The following is an 8,990-nucleotide window of genomic DNA, read 5'->3' as shown; positions in this document are numbered from 1 at the left end:
TGAAAACCTTGCCAATTTTTATGAACTGATGATGGAGAACCAGAGATCACCTTTCAAACCTTTTGGCCTAAATGTACTTTATCTTGGATTTAGAGTGTATCCATCAAACTTTGAAGTTAAAAAATGAACCAACTGGGGTTTTTTGAATCCTTTCACTCTGTACAGTAGCACTGCTGTTTGAAAAAACTATTCCAAAATCATTCAAGGTTTTATTTAACTGTAAATATTTATTTTTCATCAAAGGAAGGGATTCCCAGAGGTGGGCAAGGCATCCAGCTGGTGGCTTTTCAACAATATATTAACTTTTTGTACACCCTTTTCCAAGCTGTGCAGTCAGCAGGAGTTAGGAGCTGTTGAAGACAAGGTCTCAACAGCTGCAAAGGGCAAGTTTCTCATGGATAAACACGATGGGGCATATTCTGCTCTAGAAAGGATTTATCCCAGTTTTCTTCTCCCCCAGACCAAAAGTTTGATTTCATTATAAGGCAAAGCAAAACATTTGTTTCCAGTAAAAGCAAAGCATTTTGTAGGCTCGTGAATATTTCATTAGAGAATCTTTCCCTAATTTAGGTAAATTTTCCGAATAGTTTATTTTTACAGTAGGATAGGAATGGAAGCTGGAGTTTGAGGCTCCTCCAGGAGACACTAAACCTCTGCGCTGGCAAACATGAGAGCTGCACTGCACGGATGTTCCAGACAAGGGTGGACCTGCATAAACACAGAAAAAATCCCTGTCCAGTCTCTCTGGATACTGAATTGTACAAGAAGCAAAGCACACAAAATTAATACAGCTCATGATACTGAAATAAGGAAAACGCCAATCAAAGTCTCCAGCTGCTGATATGGAATGTCCCAGAATCCCAGGATTTGGATGAAAACCTGTGTCAGCAGTTAATGACTCACTTGCAAATGGGGTGATTAATTATTTTTCTGTATGACCACCCGTGGATGCTTTAGCTGTAGCCTGGGATGGATCTGTGTTAGTGCTGCATGACAGCAAACTCCAGTCCAGGATGAAAGACTGGGATGTAATTAGCATTGTATGGGAAAATACCAAGCCAAATATTAATTGCCTACACGTCATAAATTTGACCCACGTCAAATCACTCTGTGGCCCTGCCAAGGAAGGAAAATTTTTCAGGTGGATTTAAAGAAGAATCCAGTCACTTTTCCTACACATGTAGGGTTACTTGGATGAATGGAGAAAATAGGTTTTTGGAAGCTATTGGCATCCCAACACTGCACTGGGTGAGGTAGAAAAGTTCAGAGTTTGACTGGACCAGATCCTCAGCAACCTGCTCTGCCTGCAAGCAGCAGATGGGCCTGAGTGGCATCTGGGGGTCCAGAGAGATCCTATGGAGACACAAAATGCTGATGGTTTGCTGATGGATGAACAGAGAAGGGCACGTTTTAGTCGTATCACAGAGGGAAAAAAAATCTGGGACTTCAGCATAGCCTGGAGGCATAAACACAGAGAGATTTTCAAGTGGATATAAAGTCAGCATTGCTTAAAAACAGGACAAAGAATGAAAAGGCAAATAGTGGGGTGGTGTTTTCATAGATAGTGTGGTGGTATTTTCCACAATGTTTGGGTACTCAGAGGTGTAATCAGCCTGGGGAAGAAAGATGAATAATTCCATTTAAATCACATTGGACCAGAATAGGTGGCTCAAGAGCTACATGAGGACTAGTTAGATCAGGAGAGATTCAAGATGAGCAGAACCATGTGAGGTCCAGGCAAACCCACCTGATCCCCACTGGCTGAAGCTCATCCCCAGGACTTGTTTTGCACCACAGCACTGAGGATCTGAGCAAGTGTTTTGGGGCTGTTCATTGGAGTTTTCTCCTTAAAGGGAGGAGGGAGGTCCTTGACCCTTCATGTTTTCTGCTTTAAGCACAAACCCCTTATCAAATCCACGCAGAAACATTGTACAACTTTCAGAGTTGTGTTTAGCTGCTTAAATTTCCAACGTGAGCAAATGGAATAATGTTATTTATTTATTTCTCCCTGTGCCAATGCTCGGGGGCAAATACATGAAGATGGAGCATTTCCCACTGGAAGTTTTGACTCCAAGTTTAGAGGAGTCATTAGTCACGTCACACATGCCAAGTCTGGTGGAATTTGGCAGAGCTGCTTAAACTTTAACAAGGGTAAAGAGATGAACCTTTACCTAAGCTGTGCTGAGGACAGATGCCGATGGTTACAATACGATGTTAATTCATCAGGAATTTAGTGCTCAGCTTCCTATTAAAATAACCCAGTCAGCCAGGATCAATCCCTACAAATCTGCCAGGAAAGATACAACTTGGATCAAACAATAGCATTTTTACTCAGGCTGCACAGACACAGTTTGGCTCTGATGTGTTTTCCCGGGTGAATTACAAAAGCAGGATTTGGAGATTCTTCCGTCTCGGGAATTAAATGCTCAGAACTATTGGCTGTCAACTTGAAGAATGTTAGATCTGCATCTCTCCACAATTGTCTTAAGTTTCTTGGAATTGAGCCCAGCTATTAGCAGGGGGTAAATAAGACAAAAATTGACAACAATGTGCATTATAGGGTGAAGCGTGGAAGGCTGAGGTTTAGATGTGAGCAGTTAATGGATTTCTTAGAACTGTGGTATTTTATTTGAAGCTTACCATGTTTTTCAAGCAGGTTCACCTCAGCTGATCTCTGAAAACTTAAAAAAAAAAAGAAGAAGTATATTTTATTCCATTTGAAATACTGCAAAAATACAGGAGAGTGTCTATTAACATGGTGTGATTCTGGGGGTTGTGCAAAGCCAGGAGATGGGCTCGATGATCCCTTACAATTCAGGACAGTCTGGGATTCTGTGACTGTTAAAAATATGTTTTAAATGTGCATTGTTATGGATTTGAGTTGGCCAGATTCAGTTTGGCTCTTGGTGTGGACCAATGCAGTAAAATGAAAATTTTTTGCGGAATAGAGGTTAATATCTGTTATTTCCAAGTGTGCTTCTGTTATTTCCAAACTCCTCCTTTTGTTTTTACAACACACAGTGGGTACAAGGTTGTGAGGTCAGACTGGGAGTGATTCTGCATTTTCAGAAAAATGGGTTTTGATTTCTTTTTTCTGCTGTCTTACGTGTTTGGACTATAAGAATCTTTTTTCTCTTCTGTGGCATGAGCTGTGCTTTTTATCCTACAGCACCTTTACTAGGGATGAAAAGGCCCAAGAAAAGAGATCATTTTACCACATATCCAATGAGTGAACAGCACAGCTAAAATACAGCAAGCTCGTAAAACACCCTATTTCAACAAGTTTCTGACGAGCACAAATACAAATACCTTGACACACGCCCCAAGTAACACAAACAAACCTAAACACATATTAAAGCTCAGTTCAGCCAGGCACCTCAGCCTGGGGTTATTGAAATGTGCTGTAGCCCTCCTGAATCCCTAGGCTCATTCACATCCATGCACAGTTATGGGTGTACAAACCCCTTGTCTCAGCGAGCAAAGCCAAGCCTTTATTCCCTTCTCTTTATCTCCCTGCTGAAGCAAATTTTCTGCCTCTCTCTGGACTTCCTTTCTTAGGAAAATACATTCAGTGGTATTTTTCTGTAGGTTCTGGATGTGTTTCTGGAATTTCAGCAAGTTCCCCCACCCTTCCCCATGGCGGTGCTGCCTGAGCGTCCCTCCAAGCAGCTGACAGAGGCTTTGGGAAGAGCTTGGCTGCCTTTGCACCAGCCTCAATTCCTTCCCAGTGACAACACCAAGTTCCACTTTGGAGCCTGAGGTAGGTTTCTACTCAGATAAATTGGCAGACAATAATGATGAATTTGGGCACACAGATTCTAAAACCAGCGTGCACATAATGCCTTTAAAAATTGACTTTACTCAGTTGGGAAACATCACCCCCCTGCCCTGTCCTGTTTTCAGTAACTGGTGTTATGCCCCAGTTATCCCATTTTATATCTGGAAACCTCTGGGGTTTTTATTTATACAAACAATTCTTGATTTTTTATGTTCTCAGGAAGGACTGGAGAAATTTTTAAACACTGTGTTCCCATGATTGCAGGTGTGTATTATGGCACTTGAAAGGAAATTACTGCCATGTATATACGGCTGATGGAGACCATTCAGGGCTCATGATGTGCAATGAAAAACTCCCAAAAACCTTTTAAAGGCATGACTTTAGTAACAAACATAAATCTGAGCCCTGAAAATGAGCAGCTGGGTTGTTCCATTTGGTGAGACCACACAGTCAACAAGAGTTGGGCTGAGTTGGAGTGACTTTGGGTCTTGTTTTAGCAAAATATCACCCACTTGGGCCTAAGACCCTGTACCAATATAAACTAATAGCTCAGAGTCAGTAGTTGCACTATTTCTAGGTCACTGGGTAGAGAAAATACTAAATGGAAATTATTTGGAATATACCAGCAAGTCCCAGGAGAGTGGGAGAGCAGAAATGATCGGCGCAGCTTCTCCAGGATTCCTGTAAACGAGGAGTTTCCAAGTTCCCATTGATCATTCCTCTTTGCACCATGTGTATAAAATAGCAATTTGAGGTTTCAGGAGTGTCGTGTCTGCATGATGAGTCCATCAATTTTCTTTGGCTGCAGGTTTCCCTTCAGTGGCTGGAAAGTAAATTATGAGAAGCTGAAGGAGAAAGCCGTAAATTATTGGGCTCTGCCAGCTTCAATATCCGCAGCCTGACGGAGCCTTGATTTGACAACAATCTGCTTGTCAGTCTCTCCTGCAAAATATTAACACGCTCAATTATCAAATGTGTTACCCAACTGTTAAATCTCACGGATAGAGCAGTCCAAAGTCCAGGGTCAGGCTCCGTTTCTCTTCCTGCGGCAAAGCATCTGCTCAGGCTCGGGAGCTGCTCGTTCTTGGCCCGTGACAGCAGCGTTTCTTTAGGGTTAGGAGTATTTTTTTAGGAAATTCAGGCTCTCTCTATGAGAAAACTGGAAAGAAAGGCACAAGTGGTGTTGTTTGGGTGCTCTGGGTGCAGTTGGAGTTCCTGGGAACAGGGAGTGGGAAGAGGATGGGCTCAGTGCTCCCCAAATCAGCATCTGAAGATGCAGAAAACAAATTACGTGCTTTAAAAAAGCCTGAAATTCGGGAGGAAACACCAGGTTACCTTCATTTAAGAGCATTTTTTAACTAGAAAATCAGGTGTCTCCTAATCACCAGAACAAAAATCTCATCTTCCTCTGAAAGACCCTTTGAGAAAACCATCCCACTTCAGTGGGATTTTATCCATCCTCCTGTACTTTTCCCCATCTGGTCTGTGCCCTGGTGCTGTGATTTGAACCTGAACCAGTCTGGGAGATGGCAAAGAGCTCAAGGAGCTGAGGCCCAGGTTTCTCCAAAGTTTGTATGTGCAGAGCAGAGAGCAGAAAGCTTTTTTCTTAGGAAAGCAGGAGCCAATGGTGTATCCAGGAGAGCTGTGGGAGTGCAGGTTTGCAGGAGGGAAAGGACACAGGGATGCTGGGAAGTGGCCACTGGTTACTGGTTCCATCCCTCAGAGACAGGGAACAGTCTCTAAAGTTGGAAAGAAATCTACAGTGCACTAAAGGTGAATTTTCCATTCTCCCCCTCCCACCCAAAAATATGAACTTTAGGATTATTTTACTGACAATAATGGATTGAATCCATTGAATTTAAGCTACAAGGCTTCTCTCAAAAATCCCTATGTATTCCTGTGGCTACCTGTGAGTCCTAAAATAAAACCCCTGGTTAAATAAAAGTTGACCACTGGTTTAGAAGGCTCTGAAACACCTCCCACCAATTCATGTTGGTGAGGTAATTTTATAGATGAGGCACTGATCAATCATTGCATTTAATTGCTTGTGTGGAATTTTAGAAGAAAGTTGTATCTTTAAGCACACTCGTTTGCCTCAGGCAATGGTGATGAGCATTAGTCTGTCTCCTCATGCTGTAAATTATGATGGGCGACTGTAGATAAGGGGTTTGTGCTAAACGTTAGAAACAGTCACCTGGAAACAAATAAAAGTATGAGTAATAACCACATGCAAATTTATCCCCCATTTATAACGTGCTAGTAAATGCTGACATTCGGAGACAGGGAATGTGGTGCAGGATGAGGATGTTGGGTTTTGCAATTACAGTCCCAATCCATTCTCAAAAGATTAAAGTTTTACACAGTGGTTGTTCTGGGGAAATTTGCTGAATCCTAATATTTAAGATGAAAGCATAATGAAGGATGATTTTTTTTAAAAAGAATTGTCTGATAGGCTTGATTTGCCAGTTCCCACTGAAGCAAAACTTTCCTCTGACTTCAATTATCAGTAAATTGGGTTGACCTCAATAAGGGTTTTTGCAGAACTGGACCCGTAGCATGAATAGGCTGTTCTGTGCAGAAAAGTGACTGCATGAAAATGGCATCTTCTTACTCATCAGTTCTGCTTCCTGAGGGCACACGAGCTGCTGTGTCTGGCTTTAATGACAGAAATGAGGTTTTGCTGCTCTTTCCTCCCGTGAGACCTTCGGAGCTGGTGGAACCAGGCCGGGAGTTGGTGCAACAGTGGCAGAATTTGGGTGTGAACAGCTTTGCCCCCTTGGTTCTCCACACCCAGAGGGGTGTGAGCCCCCAGGTTGTACCCCAAAAACATGTGAGCCCCAAGGTTGTCCCCTAAATCTGTGTGACAAAACCCAAACCCCCGTCTGCACACGACAATGAATCAACCATCATTTTCCCACTGGGCTACTCCAGACTGGGAGCTTTAAACACTCTCTGTTTGACATCCTCCTGATTTATTGCATTTGTAAAGGTGACCTTAAATATTTTAATGGTAATAATTCTTTCAAGGGCTTGAATCAGTAAATGTGCTGTGTTCATATTTTGGCATTATATACTGTAGGCAATTTAATCCATATAAGCAGTTTCAGTGATATTAACACTGTAGGCAAACTGATACTAAAGTTTAAATGTCAGAGAGAGTTTTCATATTACATCTAGTGCAAACAAAGCATTTTTTCTCCAAGTACTGAGGCATAAAATACCAGGAGATAGTAAAGACAGAGAGTGCCAATGAATCTGAAATAAACAGGAGGTGAAATTTATAGTATTTTCAAATATGTGCCCTATCCAAGGACTGCTGCAGCTGCACAGATCTATAAAATTAGAGATAAGAGAAAAACCTTGTAGTGCTCCACAATAAATGCACCTCCACCAGGGTATCTATCTGGATTTCTGTAACTCCTTCGAGATTTACTATTTCACCTTGGATTTATTTCCCACTGTGCATAGCATGGATGGTATTTTATATTTCCTCCATTGCCCCACTCATTACGCAGTGACAGGTCCCAGTTATAACCACTGTGCAGGGATGTGCCACCACGAGCCCACCCCTTGGAGGAGGGTGCAAACAGAGAAGGGCTGGGATCAGACCACCAATATTTGCCCAGTGGTGCTATGGGAGCGTGGGATCAGGAAGGTTTCCATCCTGTGGCCCCCAAGCTCTGGGTGCCTTCTCACACTCAACGGGCAGCCAAGACTTTGCCTTATTGGGAAAAAAAACAAGGATTGGGTAAAAAGAGGTGCCTTCCATGGTTTCCAGCTTGCAATGAGGTGCTGGGTGCTGCCCATGTTGGGATAAATGATGCCTGTGGCTCTCCAGAGCCACTGGCCCTGGGAAGGTGCATCTGAGCCAGCCAAGCACCGGCTCATAAAACCTGTGACAAATGGTCAAAAGGTTTATTGGCCATGTACTGCTGCTCATGACCCCATAAACCAGCAAGGATGTGTGGAAACACGGGCCGTTTGTTAGGATGTTTGCTTGTTAAATAACCTGACCTGCTCTGAAATCTCCTGCTGGCATCGCCGGGCTAAAAAGGGGGGGCAATTCAGTAAAAATAAGTAAAGCAGCCCATGAATGATGTGTAGGAAATCACAGGAGGAGGAAGCACAAGTGCTATCACGTGGGAGATGAGAGTGGAAGGGAATGACCACCGAGAAATAAAATTTATGAGATAATTATGCTCGTCTTTCCTAAGGATTTTTGTCCTTGATTAATCCCTCTGAAGGTCTGGCACAGCTGTGGTGACCATGACTCCTGGGAATGTTCATCGCCATCATTTAGGTGACAGGACCGTGGTACTGGACTCGGCAGCGCCTCTTTATCTCAAGGAATTTTGAAGGTGCCTCAGGCAACTTTAGGCAACTGGATATAAGGGGGAAAATCCTGCTCCTGTTGGGATGGTGAAAAAGGTGCTCAGCTTCCATCCTTCCCTGGTTTCCAGGGCTTTCAAGCCAAGCCCTGCCAGACCCTGATGACATGTCCCAGACCAGAAACAAAAAGAGCTCCAGACCCCATGGGAGGAAGGGACAGCCTCTGCCATGAGAAGTTTCTTTTGCTATTCAGAAAACTCAAACACAGATAACATCTTCCCAGCTGTGTCATTGCATCAAGGTGAACCTTTTGTGCTCCAGGCTGAAGGATTCCTCTGGAACAGCACTTCTTCCATCAGGAGCCCCCGGGAGCAGGATGTGACCATTGCCTTTTCTGGCCACAGCTCCTGGGTGAACAAGCGACCCAATGCACAACTTGCAAACTCCAGAACCTCTCAAATTGAAGAGAAAATGAATGTGCTCAAGATCTCGTCAAAATTCCGGTCTTCTGCTGAAACAGAGCCAAGATCTTTAATTCATATTCAGATCCCTAATCAGTATTTCAAGAAAATCAAAGTGTAAAGCTCAACCTATATAATCGTGGTTCTGCCTTCATCCTGATTGCACTTAATTTCGTCAGGGTCACACTGAAGAGCTCAGGCTTGTTTAATTCTAAACTCCAGTGACAGTCAGAGGAACCCAATGTTAGCTATGGCTCTGTGAGATTTTTCAGTCAAAAGCAATTAAATGGCTTTCTTTGGCCTCCTTCAATTGACAAACTGTAGGGAAGGTGTTCTGCTGGGTTGTTTCTCCACAAGAAATGATATCACCATATTTAAAACATCTAAAGAATAACTTGTGATAACTGCTACTAGCTCAATAG

At 43.0% G+C, this 8,990-nt stretch overlaps 1 long non-coding RNA gene across 1 annotated transcript; it reads right to left on the bottom strand.

The window, feature by feature from the left end:
- Positions 1-233: 233 nt before the first annotated feature.
- On the bottom strand, positions 234-4,661 carry LOC121665332. Its single transcript, XR_006016339.1, has 3 exons — positions 4,402-4,661; positions 2,641-2,681; positions 234-708 (listed from the first exon to the last, which is right to left on the bottom strand). It is a non-coding gene; the product is annotated as an uncharacterized LOC121665332 (long non-coding RNA).
- Positions 4,662-8,990: the final 4,329 nt, after the last annotated feature.

Source organism: Corvus kubaryi, unplaced genomic scaffold, assembly GCF_017639235.1.
Source record: "Corvus kubaryi isolate FWS band 111438036 unplaced genomic scaffold, C.kubaryi_AGA036_p1.0 37322, whole genome shotgun sequence".
NCBI lineage: Eukaryota > Metazoa > Chordata > Aves > Passeriformes > Corvidae > Corvus > Corvus kubaryi.
The sequence above is the reverse complement of the archived record's forward strand: the minus strand, read 5'-3'. Positions and strand labels throughout refer to the sequence as shown.